Source organism: Tribolium castaneum, chromosome 1, assembly GCF_031307605.1.
Source record: "Tribolium castaneum strain GA2 chromosome 1, icTriCast1.1, whole genome shotgun sequence".
NCBI lineage: Eukaryota > Metazoa > Arthropoda > Insecta > Coleoptera > Tenebrionidae > Tribolium > Tribolium castaneum.
In genome coordinates this window covers 29534114-29558149 of record NC_087394.1, presented here as the reverse complement: position 1 = coordinate 29558149, position 24036 = coordinate 29534114, and the positions used below count along the sequence as shown (strand labels likewise).

The 24036-nt window shown below is 33.5% G+C and overlaps 1 protein-coding gene and 1 non-coding gene across 5 annotated transcripts in view; one reads left to right on the top strand and one right to left on the bottom strand.

The window, feature by feature from the left end:
• LOC664309 (chaoptic-like protein) overlaps window positions 1–24036 on the top strand; it is a 140751-nt gene that overhangs the window by 1676 nt on the left and 115039 nt on the right. For 2 of the 4 annotated variants that reach the window (XM_015977882.2, XM_064356513.1), the window contains exon 2: window positions 4109–4226. The exons of 1 other annotated variant lie outside the window; for it this stretch is intronic. The gene's annotated coding sequence lies outside the window, so the exon portion shown is untranslated. The remainder of the gene's footprint in view (window positions 1–4108; window positions 4227–24036) is intronic. One more of the 4 variants, XM_064356514.1, reaches the window with a different exon arrangement.
• Window positions 1–24036, bottom strand: part of LOC103312349 (uncharacterized) — a 156142-nt gene that overhangs the window by 67007 nt on the left and 65099 nt on the right. The gene's annotated exons all lie outside the window — the stretch shown is intronic.

Below are 24036 nucleotides of genomic sequence, written 5' to 3'. Positions count from 1 at the left end.
CCCATGGTTGTTAGAATAATAAATCAATTTACTCGAAAATACCCACTTTCCAAGCCACTCAACAAAAGTACTTGGCTTGATAATTATAATCCTAAATTATTTCAGGATAATTACCTCGATATAATCTGAAATTAACTAGATAATGCCGCCCAAGCATCAGATAAATAATTAATTCCTCTAATGAGATTTATTACCAACTTTTCACGAAAGTGAAAGAAACTTTAGACGAGTGGGCAAAAACAGGTAATTGTTATTTTATTAGTTTTTCAATTAAACATTTATACGGCAAACTTCACGAGCGATTAACTTGATTATGTAAAAATAGAAGTTCGGAAAGTTTTGCTCATCTGTTAGAACACGAAAATCAATCCTGAAAGCAAGTGTTTATTTAATCGATCAAGAGCGTCATTCATTCTTTATAAAAAAAGCTCAGCTATGCACGGGGTGACTGCTCTAGCGGGAAATTCTGCAATCACAACAGGGTTATATTAATGCAAATTTTAACGATCATTCCTGATTAAGCTTCTCCACTGGGATATGATTAATTTATGGAAATTCATTGCGCTTGTTTACAAATTTATTTGGTCGAGCTGATGCGGAATTGTCAAGAATTTTTAAATAAATTGCATTTTAATCGGATGGCTTGCCAAAAACAGGTTGCAAATTATAAATTAAAAACTGAACCCCAAAACAAACTTCGATTTTGTAAATGTTATTATTTGCAAATTGATGGAAAAATAACAAAAACTCTTATTTAAATTACTTGGGCGCACGGGCAATATGTAAATTTTTGCGCAATTGAAAACCATTTACATGATGTTAATAACATTTCGCTAAGCGCCAACAATTGGGAAATAATAAACTTTTGATGCTTTTGTACGTCTGACGGCCAATTGCCTCCACTATTGTCCAAGCAGCAGTGAACCAGAAACCAATCATAAATATTTTTTGCCAAGTTAGAAATTGTTTATTTCAGATGATTTGAGCGAAAAAGCCTGTTTTGGTGCCGACAATAGTCGGCATTTTAACTTTATCTTTTTGAAATTCCAAACTGTGATAAAACCCGGCCCAGATATGCAGAGTCGACTTTCCCGAATTCGAGAGATAAATAAGCGCACACATGCCTTTCTGAATAGTACGCGTTCGAGTTTTGTGACATGACGTTATAGATTTAAAGTGTAGGAGATTCTGCTGCAAACTCGGTTACTTAATTATCGCCGACTTTAAACAACAGATCGATATGAGGGCACAACGCAATTTTGTGTCATTTTTGCCTCGCTTGCTCAGCGAAAACACACTTTTCTCGATAAGTTTCCCGTTGTAATTACAACAATCAACGTGGCCTGTAAACGATAAAGAGAAATTTATTGGCTTGTAAGTTGTGGTTACGCAAATGGTTGCCCCGTAATTGACACCAAATTATATAAATTATTCTTAATCGAGGGTAGAAAAGTTACACGGGGTTTAAACACGAATCACCAGTGACTCTTTTGAAACGATTCTAAATGAAAATCTGTCGTCGCAAGATCAGTATTTTTGCTAAATATTCTTCGCCGAATATTCCGGAAATTGGATAAGAAATTTAAATTGAATTCGGTATATTAAATCCGCAGGGAGGTCTCTGTTAAATCACGAAACAACAAGGAATTTTTCCTTTTGCGTTCATTCAAAAGATTGGGACTTTTCAACCACTAAAACGCCGAAATTTATCAATAACCGGAGTGTAGTCGAAAAGTTTTTATCGTTTCAGTTCACTACTCTCGAAAGACACAACTTCTGAAATTTTCTCCCTAATTTTATTACCTGCAGCAGTCGTAAACTCGCTTTAAATGCGCGTTAAGCCTTTAACACTATCATACATATTGATAGGAAATTTCCTGAAAAGTCAGTTTTCCGGTTGAGTTTTTTCCCCGAGATCTACACACAGGAAATTAATAAACCAAAATCAATTGCCGCGCCGAAATGAATTCGAAGTTAATCCGAAATTGCAAATCGTGAATAATAATTTTCAGGCCGGCAGAGAAGAAGTTTTTTCATTATGAGGTAATATAGGCGTTTCATTTCGGTTTCAGTGGTCGATTCTCGGCGTTACAGTAATGACCAAATCTTACGCCGCTATTCGGAAAACGTGTTGCTTTATTGATTATTCGATATACCAATTATTACAGATTCTTCTTTTACCCTCTTCCAGGGCTGAAATAATTACGGCGCCGATTATTATAGTGTGCGATCTGGAAAGATTGTAGTCAGCGGTTTAACTTAATAATTCAGCTGAAGCTAGTAAATATTTCAGCGGTGACCTTTGGAAAATCGCTGATTAAATCGTTCGGAAACGCAGGGAAGAAAGTCATTATCTTTGGTAATTCTTTTCAAACTGTTGTTTTGCTACGATGTTTTTTGTTTACTAAAATACAAATCCACGTCGCCTCGTGTAATAACAAATTCCAATAAATGGTAAAATCAATACGTGTGTACTAATGCATTGTGATAAGTTTTAAATTGCATGAAAATTTTATTAGGAGAAATTAGTTTTTGTTGCTCAATTTGAACAATGCGAGTGCTTGTTGAAATAAAAATCAAAATTTAAATATATGATTGCAAAATTTGAATCCACAAAACTCCTTGGCATAAATATCAGACATGCGAAAAGTTCCTCCATAAAATTTTCAAATCCAAATCCATCTCAGAATTTACAAAAACCTTCTCCTTCTATTCCCAACTTTAAATATGTATTCACTCCACGATACAAACTAAAATTTCAGCGACATTATTCTTTTTCCAATTTATGAAATATGTATCTGACAAATTGCATTCGCGGTTTTATGACGACAAAATAAAAAAGGCGTGTTAATAGACGTTACGGACGAATGTTGTAAAGATATTTCGTGCTACTTCACTGTAAATGCACTCCCATTTATCTTGGGAACAAGAAACCGAAACAAAAGTTGGGAAATAATCACTTTAAAGTACCACCTGAATATGGAACCGTTTTGAATAATATTTTGCGGGTAAGGTTTTCATAGAGAAAGCAGCCATGTTCAGAGGAATGAAAATTAAAACAATGATGTTTACCGACGAAACTCTCGAACATGGAGGATTGGAAACAATGAATAGATGTTTTTGTAATGGTGGAATGAATAAATTTACTTAAGTAAGCGGAATAATTATTAAATACTCGGTGGGGCCCAGGCCTTGTTTACTAGACTTAGAAAATGAAATATATTTGAAAAAATTTGCTATTTTAATTGGAAGAAGGGTGTAAATGCAAAGTTGTGTATGCAACTTTGCATTGTAAATGATTAGGAAAACATTCAGGAAAATTCTCGCACGTTCTGTGGTAATAATTTAGTTGTTTTCAGAACGATGTTTTTTAATTTGCAGCATATTCTTGTGTTTTGTATTTTTCTGCTGGCTTGATTAAAAGTGACTGTTGCTCTTGTTGGAGAATTTTCAAATGAGGGTGTCGGGAATTCTTGTAAAATTTATTAATTGCTCATTATGTCTTAACTTGTTTCATTTCTTGAAAAAGCGAGCCGTAAAAATAACAGGACGTCATTTGTCGGGCATTCCGTCCGGGACGGTGTCAAGGCCGCAGGAGAGGAGTTTATAACTCATATAATAGATATCTAGCTAAAACTCCTGGGCGTGAAATTTTAATGATCTTGCTTTTGAGCAATATTTTATGGTTCTCACATTACATGCCATTTAAAATTTATTGCAGACAAGACGGTCTGAAGGAGGCAGCTCGTGCCTGCACCCGGAATTTCGCCTAATTTTGCCCCAGATTTCCCCATCTTGTGTGTTTTTTATACTTTAAATTGGTTTTATAACGATTGATTCGCTCAAGGGGAGACGAAGCCGTTCTTTGCGCCGTAATGGGGCCCGAATGTGTTTGCTCAATAAAACCTCTAATTCTATTTTTGCCATAATTAATTTCGGCTGGGAATCGATTGATTTCGTAACTGAAATAATTTAAGGGAAAATGAGTGCGCTGATAGTGAAGCATTTCGGAAATTTTAGAGAAATTCCTCCTTCCTATGACATTATAACCCTTCGTTTGCATTGTTGTGCAGCGAAGTATGCTAAGACCTCGGCCTTTTGATTTCAGTGACTACTCGAAGTAAGTTGCGCCGACAATGCCTCATATCTTCGGAGAACCAGATTGTTCAACAGAGCCGAAACTTGCATAATGGGAAAGAGATTTATTCTGCTTTATACAAATACAGGTAGGAAATAAAAATAAATATCAAGAGATATTTTACTTCAGTAGCCGCTTTAAAGCACCGCCAGCGCGAAACAAACCCTATTCAAACAGCAAGAAATATCACGCGAGAAGTTCTTCCAGCAAAATTTTCAATGGCAAAAACTCATTTTTGAACTGCGCAAAATGTGGCAAATTTCAAACGTTTTACGTTCTCTTTCACAGATAAAACCGCTGTCAATAACAAAGCGGCGTAATCGCGAAAAAGTATTAAAACGGTGATAAATTGTTTTGGAATTTTATGAGTTGGAGTAAACAAACCATTGAGGTTGCTGTTACTTATTCATCTAAATATTTTCGACCTTTTGTTACGGCTCAATGAATAATGAATAACCCGCACTGTTAACAACTGATAAGAACAACACAAACACCGTTTAAAACCGCCAAGTTTGGCCCAAATTTATGTTGATGGGCTCGCGCAAAAATAAAGCAGAAAGAAGAGAAAAAATATTTGGAGAGGTGCCCAAACTCGATCATTGAACGTACAGAGTGACCCAGAGGTGCGTGCATTCTCCGTAATTTTTTTTCTATCTAAGCTAACAATTTGATTTTTTTTTCTAGAATTTTTTTAATTTGTATACATCGTGTTCCAAAATAAAATACTTAACTAAGTTATGTTTTTTTTACATTAAAACCCTAAATTTTTGTTATGTTTTTGGAATTGCGACAAAATTGTTGATATCACGCATCCGAATTTCTTTACTTATCTGTCACAGTTTTTGAATCATGTTTAGAACCATTTAATTTAATTTATCCAACATTCTTCCAGTCGATTCCTAAAAATTTTGCGCATCTTCTGCAATAAAGACGAATTCGGAGGCGGTATTCCATCGCCTACTACGATTTTTTTTAAATAACAAATTACAAATGGTAATTACTTAATTTTTGAAAATGTAACCCTTTATTTTATCGTATTATTGTCCGCCTTATTTATGAGCTTTTAGTTGATGTAGGGTCTATAAGGTCCTCCTTGTAAAATTTGTGAAATTTTTGCAAACTAAAAAATACTATTATTACTATTAAATTATTCTTCAACAAATTGTAAATTGTAATAGAAATTGTAAGAGAAACAGAAAAAAAGAGAGTAAGAGAAAAGGAAATAATGTTAGTATTCGTAAAAACAGGAAAGTAAGACTGATAGAAAACAATGTAAAACTTTTAAGAAAAGACAATTTATAAAATATGCTTAGATAGATCATCATGATGTTTCACACAAGCTGCTACTCTTCCAATAAATGCGCTCCAAACTCTAGCAAATAAGCAACAGGATCACGGAAGCCTTCCATTCAATTGAATGCTTGCTAGAGTTCGGAACTCATTTGCTAGAAGACTAGCAGCTTGTGTGGAATGCGATGGTAACCTATTTGAACATTTTTTTATAAGTATCGTTTTCACAAAATTTTTCGATTGTGTTCTGTCAATCATACTTTTATGTTTTTGTAAAGACTGTTAAAATTGTTTCTTTTGTGCTGTACTCCTGTTTCTATTACAATTACATATTGTTAAAAAACATTCTTTCAGAGTGATGTGGAATCGAAGTGTTATATTTAAGTACACAGCCTACTCGAATTTTTTCCGAAAAAAAAAACATCAAAATTTATTATTAAGCAAAAATCTCACAAATTTTACAAAGTACACCCTATAAACCCTATATCGGCAAAAAGCGCATAAAAAATACCATGCAATGATGCAAATATAAAGGGTGTTGTATTTGAAAAAATCAAGTTATTGCCATTTGTAAATTGTAATTTTTAGAAAATCGTAGTAGGCGATGGAAGACCGACTTCGAGTTCGCTTCTATTGCAAAAAATGCGCTAAAGCTTAAAGAAGCGACTGGAAAAAAGTTGGTTAAGTTATCGTCTATGGTTCTAAAGTTATAAATTTTTCTATGGGTTTATGCACAGCGCTATTTTCAAACATAAACTGAGATAATTCAGAAACCAAGAGACAGATAAGCATGCGTTATATCGACAATTCAGTCGCAATTTAAAAAATGGAACAAAAACATAACTTAGTTAGGTATTTTATTTTGAAACAACTTATATACAAATTAAAATATTTTTACTATGTGCCTTACCGTAAAACCTATCACTTCAAAAAAAAAAAAAAGAAATTGAGAGCTTGCATAGAAAAAAAGCCCTGGGTTACCCTGTATTTTTTCGCTTTGTCTTCTATACAGAACTAATTTTTGCATCTATTTCGTTATTCCGATGTGATTTGGTTTATTTATTTTTGTTTGATGTTAATATGTATCAGAAGCTTATTTATGGCAATAATGTTTGGTTTACTTGTGCTAATTATGTTTGCACTAACAGTGCATGGGGGCGAAACTACATGAATAGTGGTTTACAGAATACACAATAAAAATATAATTTGCACTCTCTAATTAAAAATAATTGCATAAATACTACTCGTAAATAAGCAAATTATTTCAAACAGTAAAACAAGTACGTACAATGCAATAATGCAGTTATGTAAATATCGCTCCATTTATAAAACACACTGAATTACAATGTCAACAACTAGACGTGCTTTTTAAGATGTTTTGCTCTCATTACGATAGAGTGACCGAAATTACGAAAAAGGTAGGTTTCCATTATCTCGAGAAGCTTTAAATGTAAAAATTCATTTTTCGTGCAAAAGTTTAAATGTCTTTTGTCTGCTTGTAAGTTTTTTCATAAGTGTTGTAAAAGTTCGAACATTTGCGGAATAAAATTCATAAATTTGGCCTTTAATTTAAGCAGCTGTTGTGTTAAAGCCCCGCACAGGGTCGAGTTTTTCGTCCCAATTTGGGATTGTCTCCGACAAGCGTTCTCATTGTGCGGATATACTACAAATATTTGACAAAGCTTTGAGGGAAAAATCCTTACTCGGAGCCGGTTTAATAATTGCCAACTGTAATGCTCCTTGTGTGACCCATGGGGGCCGCCGCTGGCAAAGGTGGAATGCCGAGATAGACTCATTGTTATCGTGTACATTCAAATATCACGACTGGATATTGCCATATTTACTCGGCACTGTGGAGGCCCATAGGGGAGACAAGTCGAAAATTCGAGATATCCTCATTTCTGGATACCCTGCTTTACAACAGTCTTAAATCGTTTGTTGTATTTTTGTTTTGTGTAAAAGTGCAGTTTTTCGGCGAAGTGGTCGTTCCTACGCACGGAATGCGGAATCCTCATACGCAATATGTGCAGGAATATATTGTTACTCTTTCAGAATGCGCGGAATAAAATATGAACCTCTCGGAAAAGTTGGAAGAGGGAAATTTAAGAAATGGAACATTGAAATGTTTTTCGCTGAAAACTGTGGCACAATTCGTGTATTATTAATTGTAATAAAAGCCGAAATAAAACAGGAAATCGCCTCTGGACCGTTCGATGTTTTTGTTTTAAATTTTACGACTCGAAGTGGGGAAAAAGAAAAAACATAAAAATCTACTTTTACGTGTTATTCATCTTTATATTCCTCTCAGTGGCACATAAAACAAATCAAATTTAAAATAAAACATCTGTCCCAAAATAGGCCTATTACTCAAATTTGAAAACTTGCGTTATTATTGCAAATGTGTCAGTCAATAAAACAACTAACACTTTCTTACAGTTTTAACGGTATTTCCGCCAACCCTTCGATTATATACCTTGAAATTATCCGGCCGGAAAATCCACGTTAAACATTACCAACAATTTATTTGTCTCCCAGGACCAATATTTGGAAATATTGATCCTTCTTTTGACTCCTTTTCCCTCGGAAACCTTGAAAACTTGCGTTATTATTGCAAATGTGTCAGTCAATAAAACAACTAACACTTTCTTACAGTTTTAACGGTATTTCCGCCAACCCTTCGATTATATACCTTGAAATTATCCGGCCGGAAAATCCACGTTAAACATTACCAACAATTTATTTGTCTCCCAGGACCAATATTTGGAAATATTGATCCTTCTTTTGACTCCTTTTCCCTCGGAAACCTAATACCTTCCTCCACCGCAACACGCTATTCGGAGTTGCCACATTTTGGTTAAACAACAGCCTAGAAATGTATTGAAGTAATTTGCTGTTTTATCCAATTACCGAAAACAAGGTAAAGTAAAAATAACAAAGTGAAAATTTTAGCCGGCTTTGAAGTGCGACGGTATTTATAACAAAGGATTTAGATTAAAAAATGTAAATTTTTCAATAAAAGTAAGTGTCCTAAAAGTATTAACCACTTTTGCTAAATAATTCACAGTTTTGTTAACAAAATTAAACGTTTAAGAACAAAGAGTAAAATTGGTGGATGCGCCGGGTCCAAATTTTGTATAAAACATTAGGGTCGAGTTGTATTGGAAAAAAATTATACAAGCGTAACCGAATATTTTTAGACACAAATACAAAATAATTCCTATTTTATGACGCAACACAAAATATGGTAACAACAAAATATTGATTTTCTAGGAGTCATTAGTTTTGACATTATCGACAATGAGCCACTTTTCTTGTCATATCACACTCATCTAGCATATTGAGGATAATAAAAAACTTTCCTCTCGCAATAAATATTTATTCCAGTTATTTTCAATATATACTAGGAATACATACAGGGACAGCCAACGCTTACGCGCAAGTAGAAAATCGCGACTCTTACTTAAAATTGGCAATATTTTATAGTCTAGTGATTAATAACGTATACTTTTTTTTTAGATAAAGCCGTAGCAGTTTTGAGAGTTAACTACGAGAACTAAACACTGGGAGGCAAAACGAAATACAAAATAACTGAATTTTTTGTACCTAAAAAGATGTTTCGACTTTTAAAAGTTGGACAGTCGTTGGTTACATTTAACTGGTTTATTAGTTAAATTAAGTAACAATGAAAACGAATTTAAATAGAAATTTGCACTGTTTTGTAGGATATTTTTAAAAACGCCGCCAATTTGTTTGAGAATACAAAAAAAATGTTAGAAAAAAATGTTGTAAAAAATTAAATTTCCCGAAACCATATTTTTTAAAGCCATTCAAGTGACAGATTTGTTTAGTTTATACTTAGTCCAAATTTGCAAACTTTACCTCACGCTCATACACTCGCAACCTTATAATTATGTAAGTAATAAGAACATGTAATTTAGACACCGATAAAAATGCTTTAACAGTCTTGTAGACGCAAGATAAAAACTAGTGACATGATTAATGGTATGAGAAGCCCTTTTTAATTGCAGTTTTCTATTGCTATTCCTATTAGTAGATAGGCTGTGCCTATTCAGGGATTTTCCGGGGCAAAACGTAGGAATCTCCTGTTGTTGATGCTATTTTTGGATTGTAATGTCATGGTTTTTGCTAAATTATTCACAGTTTTGTTGACAATTACAAAATTAAACGTTTAAAAACAAGAAGTAAAAATGGTGGATGCGCCGGGTCCAAATCTTGTATAAAACATTAGGGTGGAATTGTGTTGAAAAAAAAATATACAACAAGCGTAACAGAATATTTTTAGACACAAATACAAAATAATTCATATTTTATGACGCAACACAAAATATGGTAACAACAAAATATTGATTTCATAGGAGTCATTAGTTTTGGAATTATCGACAATGAGCCACTTTTCTTGTCATATCACACTTATCTAGCATATTGTGGATAATAAAAAACTTCCCTCTCAAAATAAATAATTATTTGAGTTATTCAATTCGTCTGCACATGCGCCGTTTCAGGGATTCCTCAGGGCAAAACGTGAGAAGCCCCTGTTGTTGATGCTATTTGTGGATTATAATGTCATGGCTTGTTTTTATATACGCATGCGCTACTTTGGGGAATCCCACATTGAAAATTATGTGATTCCCCTGATATCATTATTATTTTTTGAACATGACATCATGATTAAGTTTAGATTATGTTGTCATAGATAGGCCAAGAATTGGCCAAGAATTGGCCTATCTATGATCCGAAAATAAGTGTGATATAATAATTTAAAAGCAACCATGACCAATTAATGAGTCACAATCTAAATATAGCATTTATCGACTCAAAAATTACTATGATATCATAAGCTAAATTTAGTCATGATGTCATGTTCCAAAAATATTAGGGGAATCACAAGCGCATATAAAAACAAGTGAATCTAAATCGACACAGCTGCTAATTTTTCGTTAATTATAAATTGCGCTAAAATAACAAAGTGATATGCACTTAAATGCTGACCAAAATTTTAACATTCAAATACTGGTATAAAGTCTTGTCCATTTGCAAATTAAAACGAGCAACAAACCGTTTGATCCGTGTTTTCCAATTTTTGTAAAACACCTAGTCATGGCAGCCCTTTCCGTTATCCGTTTACCAATATTTGTCTAGACTCTTAACCACCGTCGAAAATTAATCACAAACCGCACACATCGCTATGTTTATACAATAAAGCAACGCACTCGATAAGCCCGAATTAATTACCAGCGGCCGTAGGAGCAATTAGGATGCGTGACATGACACGAACCAACTTGCTATTATCATTTCCAATATTCGCCAATCGGCCAAAAATGTCCCATTGCCGGGCCAATATCAGGCGCGTCAGTCCGAGTATCGAGCCGTCACAAGAACGGAAAAGCGAGTAATTAATTTGTCTCCCATTAAATCAATGTGGAGTAATTAAACGGATTTAATTGCAGTTTTTCGAGCGCTTCCACATAAATCATCCGAGTGGACGCTGCCAGACGCATCTGTCTGGATATCTCCGAGATTATGAAGATTATCGATAGCGGAGCGACCTGCTCCAGACACGGCTTCATTATAACTCTGGGAGCCGTCTTTGTTGGGGGCTTCGACGTGGAAGTGATGGGACGGTTATTAACATAAATTACAGACAAGCGATTTATCGGCCGGACCGCTGCGCAACTTTGCATATTAGCGTTTCACAACGGCTGCGCGTGTTAAATCTTTAATAGCGAATAAAAAATGATATATGTGGAGCGTTATCCGCGTTAGCACCCCTTTTGTTCTGTTTTTCGACGTATCTGAGGGAAGCGCGCTGCTCTTACCGCACAATAAGGTTCTTATTAGGTGCCGCGATTTATGCCAACGTACACCAAAATCCGAAGCGCTTACACAGTTGCGCTTCTGCAACATGAATTAACTCGAAATAGTCCTTTTTCAAGCACATCACACATGTATGAAAACGACGCGTCCATAAACAAACGCCTACCGTGCATTTTTGAATCAGGTACTCATTTTTTTTCCAAATTTTGATCAAAAAGCGTCGAAAATCCTCAAAATAAAACAAACAAACGCCTGAAGATCACAAAAATATAATGAAAGTGTTGTTAATTTGCGTATTTCACCCAACTTCGTTTATTTTTGGCCGAAATTACGTCAAGTATAGTCTGAAAAATTACAAAATTCGGTCGAGAAAAAGTTATTCTTACTTTTTTCAATCATTTACACACGTTTTTGAATTTATTACCTAAATAAACCAAGATGAAAAACCAGAAAAACTACGAAAACTGGAAGTCAAGAAAAAAACCTTTCTTGGTTCTCCTTGTTTTTTTTTTGATGCAGAAACATTACTTTGTAAAATTGTCAAGAATAAGGCAAAAAATCGTAGAAGAGTTTAATTAATCTTCAATTTTCTTTACTAACTCTAAATGGATTCTTGAATAAAATGAAATGTTTCAAAGTGTTTTTTTATTACATGGCAAATTTTAAACTTACATTAAAACTTATTTTGTATTAACCAAGCCCCACTTTTTTTCCACTAATAAAAACTTTTTAAACCGGTAAGAGAAATTAGACCAAAAGTAATATTTTTTCCTAACCTTTTAGCGCGTTGATGACACAGACAATAACCTAACTATTTTCACAGTTAATTGCAATAAATTTCTTTCTTTTTTGTTAATTACAATTTTTCTAATAAAAACGATCGTAATCAGTAAAACAAATCTCGTATCTCAATAGAGATAAAATTGCCAAATATTTTTGATTTGCTTAAATTAGTTCTTGAATTTAATTGGGTGGAGCCAACCCGAAAACCAATCTAAGTCTTGCCCCTTCAATGCGCTTGACCAATAAAAAGGCAAAGATAACGTATAGACAAAAAAATTTCAAAGCAAATATATTGGTTGATCATCACAAGCTGATTTCAAAATGGTTTCGAGGACTTGACTGTTAATGTTTTATGTAATAAAAATTATTTCGTTTTAATTTGCATTCACTTTTTGTCAAAAAAAAAGAAAAAAGTGTTTTGTTTTTTCCTTTATAATATTAAAACGCATTTAAGGTAAAATTTTGTCAAACGCCTTAAAATCACCAGAGTAAAATAAAAAAAAATGTTACTTTGCTTGTTTCACTCGTTTTCGTTTGTTTTTGAGCAAAATTTTGTCAAAAATAGCATAAAAATAACCAAATTCGGTTCAAGTTGTTAAAAATGTTTTTAAACATATTACCTAAATGAACCAAGCTGAGAAACCACAAATCTGAAGCTCAGAAAAAAAAAATTTCAATTCTTTTTGTTTTTTCTTTATACAGAAACATTATTTTCAATTTGCAAGCGAATGTATTGGTCGACCTTCACAAAATGGTTTCGAGGACTGACTGCTAATATTTCACACAATAAAAATCATTTTGTTTTAATTTGCAATCAGTTTTTCGCAAAAAAGGACTTTTTTTTTCTTTACAAAACGCATTTAAGATAAAATGCCAATTTTGTTTGTTTTAGAACATGAAGTTCATTTATTTTGTAAGATCTTGTCAAAACACGCGCCCCAAAATCAAAAAAATAAAATAAAACTATTGCTACATTGCCTATTTCAATCGCTCTCGTTTTTTTAAGTGAAATTTCGCCCACAATAAGCTGAAAAATGAGAAGTTGGTCGGGAATGGTGTTATTTCCACGTTTTGTATCAGGTTTTCGGGTTCTTTACCTTAATATATCAAACTGGAAAATTACCTAATTCGGCCAAAACTCAAAAGTAACATTTTTAATTTTTACGTTTTATTAGCACGTTTTTAAGGCAAAAATGTAATAACTTCGCAAAAATTCTCACAATAAACAAATTGAAAAAAAACGTCATTTGTTGTGTTGCGTCATTTTCCTTTTGGGTGTCAGTACCTAATATTTAATTCCATATAATAACGGATACCTTCAAATAACGGACATCTCTTCACAACGGACATTTTTGTAGGGACGTAACAAAACCTTCCATTAGTGGACACTCCTCCACAACGGACAATTAAAGATTCCCCATCAGTGTCCGTTGTTGAGAGGTTTTACTGTATGTTAATTATTGATAAATGTACTTAGAAAACAATATACAAAGTCGCTTCTCTCCCCACATTTATTGCCCTCTTTGCGCTGGCAACAGCATGAACCGTATTAAATAAGCCTTAAATACTCGTAATGATATTCAAACGATGTGCAATATCGGTCGGATATTGGCAAATAATCGCGTCAGAAAACTTGAAAATTTAAAGTGGGATGATGGCCATAAATCCGAAAAGTACGCGCCACGGAGCGTATCTATGGTAAGTGAACAATCACAGCAGCAGATACCAGCAATCCAGACAAATGAGTAGATATCATAGCGCCATTCATCACCGAATGCTGCCAACCTTAGGCCTGGCGGAACGTCACGTCCCAGTGGCGGCATCACAAAAATTTTCGCCGTGGTTCCCACCGGACCGACAACAAATTTGAATTATCGCACAGTCGCAACTTTTTGTTATGATGGTGCGTTCGCGTGGTAATTGAGGCGTTACTGGAGGTATGCTGCCAGAAAGGGCGGAATTTTAACGATGGCTAGTTTCACGGTCTTCTAGCGGCAGCAACGATAAATGAATTTTTAACCAGCTGGGAACAAATTAATTTTGGTGGATGCGCCGGGAAAATTAAACCTATAAGTACATGTTAGAATAGTAAATTAAAGTATTGGAAGTTTTAAAAGGCAATTTATTCTGTTTTCTCTTACACTTTTTTTTGTTTCAGTCTTCACTTATATTATTGAATTATTTTTTTCTACTTCCATTAAAAAAAATAGATATAATTCTGTAATACCGAGACAATACTACGACCGGGTGACATTAATATTGCATTGTCAATTTTCGTTATTTTTTTTTTGATACGTCTAAAACTGATTGGAAGATGATCAGAAACATTTTAATTTTCATATAGCTATCATCATAAAATGATAGCTTTAATGCAGATTAATATAAAAAGTATAAACTTAATCATTTATTTTGTAGAAAAATGTACAAAAGTGAACAATTTTAGAACTGCCCATAACTTCTGCCTGTCAATAGTTTTAAGAATGAAGCTTATTTTATCACTAAATTGAGTGCTTATATGTCATTCTAGCACTGAAACGGAGAAATAAGCTCCTTACTGTCAAAACATTTTTCTTTGTGTGCTTGTGTTTCTAAACAGCAACAGCTGGTCTTAAGAATGCCTAGTTTCTATCTAATATAGGTAATAAAATTATTTATGAATTATCAATAATTAATTATTGAAAATGCGATTTTTTTAATTTGAAACAGTCAACACCTGACAGATACTGTCGTTCTTAAATACAAAAAAAAGCAAGTAATAGCTAAGCTAAATTAAAGCAAGGAACGTTTATGTCTAGAAAATAAACCGAATATAAAACATTGCTTTATGTTTGTAATGAAAGGGAATAAAATGCGTGTTACATAATTTATGACAGAGAAACATCAACTTAAAGCACAGTAAGAACTTAGATAATTTTATAAATGAGCGAAATAAATTACGTACACATTACACAACATTAAGGAATTTACATGCTCTAAAACAAAATAACTTTAGAAATAAAACGCTTTTAGAGCAAATAAAAATTTTGAATTTGTATATTGAGGTAAGTTTTCATACTGTTTTTATTGTAAATAAAGAAAAAAAAAGTTGTCTAGTATTTGTTACATAATTTATTAAAACTGCTCTATTATTGCTAAGCTCGTGAGGAAGTCACAGCTTGCGTCATTTGTATCCTAAACTTGCTTTATCGGTTTGGCTTTAGTTTTCATTGGTAATATACAAAGTGTTTAATGATGAGCATTAATGTAAATAATTGGTACAACCAGAGATCATGGAGCAGCAGTAAATTTATTAATGTCTCCCCTAAAAGTCGAGTGTGATTAGTGATTACATCGATTACTCATTGGCTCGAAATACAAAATTGTTGCGGTTGCTCAGCAAACTGAAAACGCCATTATTCATTTAACGCGCTTATTATCGCTTTGATTTTTATGTAGCTTTATATCGTAATATTTTTACATGAAGGCAATACACGTTATTAAAAAGGCTTCGATTTTACCGCAGCCTCGTTAAACCGAAATATTTCATCATTTTGCCATTAATCGTACGTCAAAAGTGATTCATATTCCGACACAAAAAGACTATTATTTTGAGTTATGACTTATGGATATGAAGATTTATAAAATGGCTTCGAAAGCCGAACCAATTTAATGAATTTCTATCACACATCTTAATCCCCGTCTCAGTTTCGAATCTCTGACGGAAATTAGGCTGAATCTCCCGAGAAGGGAACACAAATCGAAGGTCAAGCCACAAATCGAGTTGATGGAGGGATGAATGACTAACCGCGCTCGTTGGGGGATATTTGTTATTTTTGTGTGAGAATTTTATTTGAATCTTGACATGAATTCGGATGAGTTTACAGCTGGCAGACCAGCGCTGTATAATCCATCAACCGGCGGTGATTTGACCCGAATTTAGTGATTGAACCTAATATGATTTGTGGCAGGGTTTTATTTGCGCGAGCTGTTTCATCTCGGACAAAATTAAAACTGAAAAATGGTGAAAACTGCAATTTCCGAAATTTTCAATAACGCGTTGGTTAGATAAATCAACAGTGGTGCACTCTATATTCCATAAAAATGAAACAAATGTATTATTTATGCCATAAATTCGAGCCCATCCATCTTGCTCTTTAGCCCCGACGTTCCAAGAGATCGAACAAGTTTAAAACAGCAACAAAACGAATTAATCGCATTTCACGGTTAACCAGGCAAAGGGTCTCCTCGAGGAACAATCTCCTGATAAAAAACGCAAGAAAACCGCTGGAGCAATAACCGGAATATCCTGGCATTTCTATATCGGCGAGGATTCTGACCGTTTCCTGGCCGACATCATCAGCTGTGTCGCTCTTTAAGCCCGATCCCAAGCCTAAATTACTACGAGCTCCCAACTAAATAACACTAAAGTCCCTAGATCTATTTCCAAGTCCGATAGATCAGCAACTATCCGCAACGTATCCAATCACGCTAACGTCAGGATTACGTGTCCTTCCTGGTCGCGGCCACTCGATTCCGGTTAAGTAAGACCGGTTTAACCGGACATATTTCATGTCCGCCGTCTTGGACACGCTTTATTTCATGCTGTGTCACGTCAGGGCACGGTAAGCTGAGGTATTTGGGGCGCAAAAACGTCTGTGGGGGTTTAATTTTGAATTCGTGTTGAGCAGTGTTCGAATTCTAAGAATATTAATAGAACTTTTAGACCTGACTGAAACGATAAATTAATATGTAAAGAATTTTTACGCAATATTATTCCAAATTCATTATCTAAAAGAATAAATAATATAAAGAAGAGTCTTTACGTTAGATTTATAGACGATTTTAGAAAAAAATCAGATAAGAATCTACAAAAGATTGGTACAGAAACAATGCTACAGAATAATTTAAAAAATTCGAAACAATACTAGAGAGGATTTTTGAAAAGACGCAGACTGGAACCGAATAGAAAATTTGGTGAATGTAGAAGATGAGTTTATAAAATAATTTGTGGTAGAATCTAAAAAATAATTGTTTAAGATCATCTAGAGAAAAATTTATAAAAGACTCAAAAGATGGGTTTATAAAATAACTTAAAGAAAAGTCTAGATATCAGATGTAGAGACTGCTTTAAAGAATCGGAGGAGAATCTTAAGAAAAATCTAAGCAAGAGTACAGACACGATTTTAAAGAACAATCTAGAAAATTTCTAAACGAAATTAAAGAAGAATTTTGGAAAAATGCATAGTGTAATCTAATAGAAAATTTAAAAAGCGTAGAAGAAATTTTTATAGAATACTCGTAATTTTTAGGAGTGACTAGAAAATAATTGTAAAGAAGCATCTGGAGAAGAAATCATAAAATAATTTAAAGATTGGTTTACAAAATTATTGATAATTATTAAAAAGAGTGGATATTCCACATCCTGAAACTACTTAAGAAAAGAAACAAAGAAGGACCTTAAGAAAAATCTATTGAAGAATGCAAAAACAACGCGCTAAGGAATAATCTACAGAAATCCTAAGTGAAACTATAGAAAAATTTTCAATAGAAACAGAGTGTAATCAAATAAAGAAATAAAAAAAATAAGGAATAAAAAAATAATTATAAATCAGAGCATCTCAAAAAGAATTTATGATATAATCTAAAGGAAAGTCCAAACCTAAAACCGGCTTTAAAAAAAATAAAAAACAAATTTAGAGAAAAGTACAGAAGCTTTGGTAAAGGATAATCTGGAAGAATTATAAACAAAACTATAATAGAATTTAGAAGAACAGCAGAGTAACTTCTAGCAGAGATGTATAAGAATTTTGACAAGAGTCTACAAATCTACAAGAATTTAAAAAAAAGTCTAAAGATCTCAGATCTGCAAATGGCTTTAGAAAAAAATCTGACAAAAATATAGAGAAGAGTAGATACAGAAACAATGTTACAGAATAATTTATAATAAGCGGATTTAAAAAAAAACGAAGTGTAGAGATTTCTAGAATGTAGATAGAATGTAGAAGCAGGGTATGTTTAAATAAAGTCTAGAAAATAACAGTAAAAAAGCATCTGGAACAGAGTTTATAAAAGAATTTAAAGTTTTATAAAATAATTCAAAGAGAAGTCCAGGTTGCATATTTAGAAATTCCTTTAGAAAGAATCAGAAAAGAATTTTAAGAAAGATCTAAAGAAGTGTACCATACTAATAAATAATCTAATAAAATTCCAACTGCGGCCAAAAAAGAATAAATTTTGAAGAGACACAGAATGCAATGTAAAATGAAATTTGTTAAATACAATGCCTATAAAATAATTTTCAGTAGAATGTAAAAAATAATTGTGAAAAAGCTTCTAGAGAAACATTTATAAAAGAATCTAAAGATGGGTTTGTAAAGTAATCTAAAGGAAAGTCTAGATTTCAAATCCAAAAACTACTTTAGAAAAGAATCGGAAAAGAATCTTAAGAACAATCAAAAGAAGAGTACAAAAATAATTTTAAGAAATAATCTAGAAAAATTTTAAATATGGTTTTACAAAATAATCTAAAACCAGCAGAGATTTCAGATCTAGAAACTGCTTTAGAAAGGAAAATAGAAAAAAAAATTAAGAAAAGTCTAGAAAAGAGTGTAAAAAAAGACTACGGAATACTTGGTCTAAAAAAATCCTAAACAAAGTAGAGAAAAATGTTAGAAAGATACAGAATGAAATCTAATAGAAAATTTAGAGAATATAGAAGTGGTGTTTATAAAAGAAGTTCCAATAAAGCCTAGAACTGTAACGTAACATCAGAAAAATTATTTATATAATAATCTAGAGAAAAGTCTTGATTTTTGATCTAGAAACGTCAATAGAAAAAAATCAGAAAAACATTTTAAGAAAAATTTTTAGAAAAGCACAGCTTTGCTAAAGGATAATCTGGAAGACTACTAAACGAAACTTTAAAAGAATTTTGAAAAGGCGCACATGAAAATCTAGGAGAGAATTTCTAGAATGTATTTATTTCTTACGTTGTTTTTTTTGTTATTATAGTGTTAAGTGCCATTTGCCTACTAAATTTTTGTGTTTCAAAAATCGATTCTTATTTAAATTAATTGGCAGAGTTTGCAGAGGCGCAGGGTGAATGGTTTGAAGCAAAACCGTAATATTGAAGACAGGTAAACGTAAGGTATGTAGGAGATCTTTTAATAATAAATGTACTTGAAACAACAAAGAAGCAAACCGGTGAATAATTAAACTGCTTCTTTGTTTACTGATGTGCTGATGGTAGGTTTTAAAAACTATTGAACTTCCAACAGATGTATAAAATTGGCCTTCTTTTATTAAGTTAAAAGCGTTAATAAACAACGACTATTAGTTTTATTATTAACCACAATACAGTAGTCGCTGGTCCTTACGTAATAAAAATGTAACAGTTTCTTTTAATTCTTAAATTTGTAGATTGATTTCTTATGCACAATGCTTTGACCTGGGACCTCTCCGGAGTCCGCATGAATAAGGGAAAAATTCAAATAAGCAGGGGTCAGAATAGCCGCATCATGGGCCGATTTCGGCCCCAGCCTGATTTAAATATTGTGCTTGTCATATGCATTCCCAGTGAAATAAATCTGGGAAGTCTGGACGACTTGGGGAAAATTCATTTTTACCCATTCGGTACCACTACACATCTTCTATATTAAACGCGAAGTCGAGATGTGCGAAACACGTCAGCAATTTTCTTTATTGGCCGCAACAAACATCATTTTTCACATTTCCATCCTAAGGACGCCTTCCAAGAGACCCTCAACGCGTCAGCTTCAGTATGTGCGTCGGGGATGTCTTCCAATTATATAGAAATTGCTGAATTTTGATTCATCAAGTTGACACGCTTATGAATATTGCCGCTGAACCCATTTTCAGCAAAAGTTGATCTCTTCAGAGCCACTCGCGGATGCTTTACATATTTTAAAAGTTAAATGATGGAAAATCGAATAGTTGAGTGTACATGAATGCGGTGATTAATGACGTCGCTATTTAAAACGCCGGAATAATTTCAGCAAATATGAATTTTGTCTAAAAACATTAGGCATGCATCATTAATTGACAAAGCAGGATTGCATTTTGTTCGAACTCATTTTTGCGTTGCTGAAATGTCGGAATGCAATACATAATCAGCAACCCGTGTTAATTGTACTGTCATCATTGTTCACATTTCTATTATTACGGTGTGCAGTTTGAAATTTTTCATTCGATTGAAACGTTTTATTTCATTTATAATAAATCGATGCGGATGTGGCTTTATGGCCACGACACTGCACTGGGCAGGTTAATTAGGTCATTTATTTTTTACTTTTACGTACGGTGGCTATAATTTAACTCAGTGGTTGGCCAACAGAAATCGCATTTAATGTACTGGACGCCACAGCCGCCATTTCATTCTTTCTTCTCGGCAGTTTTTGTTTTGTATCGAACAAAAAGAGCAAAATTATTTGTTCAAAACGTAATTCGAAACTCGAGCATGTTGTGAGATATTGCACAATACACACATGCTTGTTGATGTTTCATTCAATTAGCTCGAATTTACCTCCACAGAAAGCCGGTTTGAGTTCTCGAAATTTAATATTAATTAATCCGGGCTAAATTAAAATAGTAATACATCTCGTATCAATTGAAATCCTGACGCAAATTTCGTTTCTTCCATTGCCAATAATAATATATTAAGAAATTGCGTCTGAAAGATCCGGAAATTACACAGGAAATTACTCCAAGTTGCGATGCTTGCCTGCCTAATTAAACGAATTTTATTATTAGATTTAAATCAAATTTTGAGCAATTTTTCATTCGGAAGTTGGATTAATCATTATTAAAACTCGAATTACGTTAACTGATAATCTTCAAAGGGCACGAACTTTGCTCAAAGGAACGAAATCAAAGTTTGTAAACAAATTTGGGGTAAAATTGATTTAGAGGAGCACTTTCGACTTTTTATGTTTCAGTTGGTCGTGGGACATGCAAATCGCGTGTCATAAAATAAGACAAATCTTTGCAGTTTTTCACGCGATTAATTTGACTCAAGTTTTGGGTTTTGTCGTCCGAAAGTTTCATCCCAGAGGAAACATACATGTCTTTGGGAACACTTGACACAAACGCGAAAACTTAAAGAACTTATTACTGGAATTTATTGCCTTGACAAAGCATTTGCCATCGAACGATTTTAATTCAATTTTTTGGTGCTACTTCAATGTTATAATTAATAAGAAATTATTAGAAGCAAAAACGTTTTAAGGTAAAAGCACTGGGAAATAACTTTTGCGATTACGGAATTTAATCACGAAAAGTTTCTTGCATACTCTCGAATCGACATAAAACGATTAAATAAATAAAACTGAGAGCTCCTCTTCACTAGACGTTTCCTTAAATGCGGGACCTAAGTAAACCTGCTAATGGTTCGTCTTAAAACAACATTATGATAGAAGGAGTGCGGACAGTGCGGAGCCATTATTCTTTATTTTAGTGCTTAACTTTTGACTTCAATGATCGATTATTATTTTTTTTCTGCTGGACGAAGCTTAGGTTTTAACAATTGGGAAATTCTTTAATTAAACGTTCAAAGAATCGAGTTAACTACAGTGAATAAAATTTGAAAAATTGCGAGCTTATCGAGGCGTGGATTCTGCTCAGCGCAAGAAGTCTCTCGTAATTACTCTTCTCTGACATTTCCGTAAATAATAAAAACCGGAGAATAATTAGAAAACGTTAGAAAAAGCTCCGCCATGCTTTAATCTCGCATTGTGTGTTTTTTCCGGCTTATAAACGAACTGAAGAAACTTGCAACGAAATTTTCTGTTGGCGAAAGTACATGCACTAATCATTTCGTTGTTGGCCATTCGTAAAGTTTTTAATTAAGTCGCAACTCGAAGCTGCTTTTTTACAAAAAGACAAACAATTGTTACAATTCAAGCAGCCGTAAATCGTTCCGTGCGATTTTTAATTCGTGATTATGACATTTTTTCATCTGCAGATAGTATCGCTGACCGGAAACATTAGCTATGAATAATTTAAAACCTGGCTCGGCGGTGGCTTTATAAATTATGGCACGACGTTGTAAAATGTTACTACTTTTGGGGGAATAAAGTGAAAAATAATCGGGGATGGAGGCATAGTTCTGCGAGGTGAAAGGAGTTACCTAGACTTAACGGCACACTAAAACTATGCAAGCGTAACCTGAAAACTTTATAAGCTGACACGTTACAGTCCTTATGGTCTTATTAAAACTAAATGCGGTCTTTAGGGCTTTAAGTTTTAATATGGATACATCTTTCATACGGCCGACGACCGTTTTCTATATATCGTTAAATAAAACGTCGAATTTTTGTGACCGGAATTTTTTTTTCTTTCAGATGCAGTTTTTTAAGTACATTATACCACTGTTTTCGGTAAGAAAACTTAAAATAAAGCTGTTAGTTTTACTCACAAGTGAGTAAATCTGGAAAAAATTGGGAAAAACAATGAGACTGTTTATTTCATAACTATAGCAACACAGGTCACTACGAAAACTGAAACACAGAATTATGCTCTTGTTACAGATAGATATTTACTCAAACTTCTTGGATTTTTTTACAATGCACCTGTCGTAAATCACACGTAATCAAAATGCCATTATAAAGCTCGTGAGAAGTGTCCCACTTGTGAGCAAGCGCACTCGTGGGTTAAAATTCTCACTCGCATACAATGATGCATTTCTATCACTTATTATATAACATACTATTATCTTAAAGGTGCAGTTTTCTAGATTATACCATTGTTTTTCGTGAGGAAAATCAAATTTCTTTCACAAGTGAGATAAAACTGTCAGTTCCACTCACAAGTGAGTAAATTTGGGAAAAATTGGGAAAAACAATGAGACTGTTTATTGTGCTGTTTATTGTAACATTACAGGCGGATATTTAATTGAATTTCATGGATTTTTTAGAATGCACTTGTAAGATAAAACGTCGTATATTCCACGTGATCAAAATGCCATTATAAAGCTCGTGAGAAGTGTCCAACTCGTGAGCAAGCACACTCGTGGGTCAAAGTTTTCACTCGCATATAATGATGAATTTCTATCACTTGTTATATAATATACTATTATCTTACGGGTGCAGTTTTTTAGGTACATTATACCATTGTTTTCCGTGAGAAAAATCATATTTCTCAAAGCTGTCAGTTCTACTCACAAGTGCGTAAATCTGGAGAAAATTGGAAAAAACAATGAGACTGTTTATTGTGCTAATGTTACAGGCGGATATTTATTTGGATTTTTTTTACAATGCACCTGAAAGATAAAACGTCCTATATCACACATGATCAAAATGCCATTATAAAGCTCGTGAGAAGTGTCCCACTCGTGAGCAAGCGCACTCGTGGGTCAAAGTTCTCACTCGCATATAACAATGCTTTTCTATCACTTCTATCACTCATTCGTTGCATATTTAATTGCTGTTTTGGGCGTCTTGAACAAAGCGCCACAGCACAATGTTGAAAAAACTTCAGTTTGTTTCGTTGTTTTAATGATTTTCAAACCGTCCTTGTCCTTTCAGATTTAGGTATTATTACGGCAATTTTCAAAGAAAAACTTTGCTCGATGTTAAAGCTTTGTTTAGTTTTAATGATACCTAGCTCTGTCTGGCATAATTATGCAAAGTAAAAAACTTGGCGAATTAATCGTGCCCATTGTGTGCCCTGACTTTCGAGAAAAATACAAAACTGGTCTATTCTTTAAAAATTAATAACGTATCCAGGTGCAAAAGTTATAAAAGCGCATTATCCCAAAGTTGTGGTTTCAAATTCGCCGCTTTCATTTCGACTGTCTCTTTTTATTGTCAACCAGCGTATCGTCAATATTTTACGAGTTTTTTTCTTAGTGGCGTACCGAAAACATAAACAGGACGAATCGATAGACTTGATTGAATCAGACTTTTTGTAATGTAAGACATGGGACTGTAATTTATTTTTGGGGAAGTGGAGTCAATTTATGTAGATGGGAACGCGAAACAGATCAAACCCTGTCA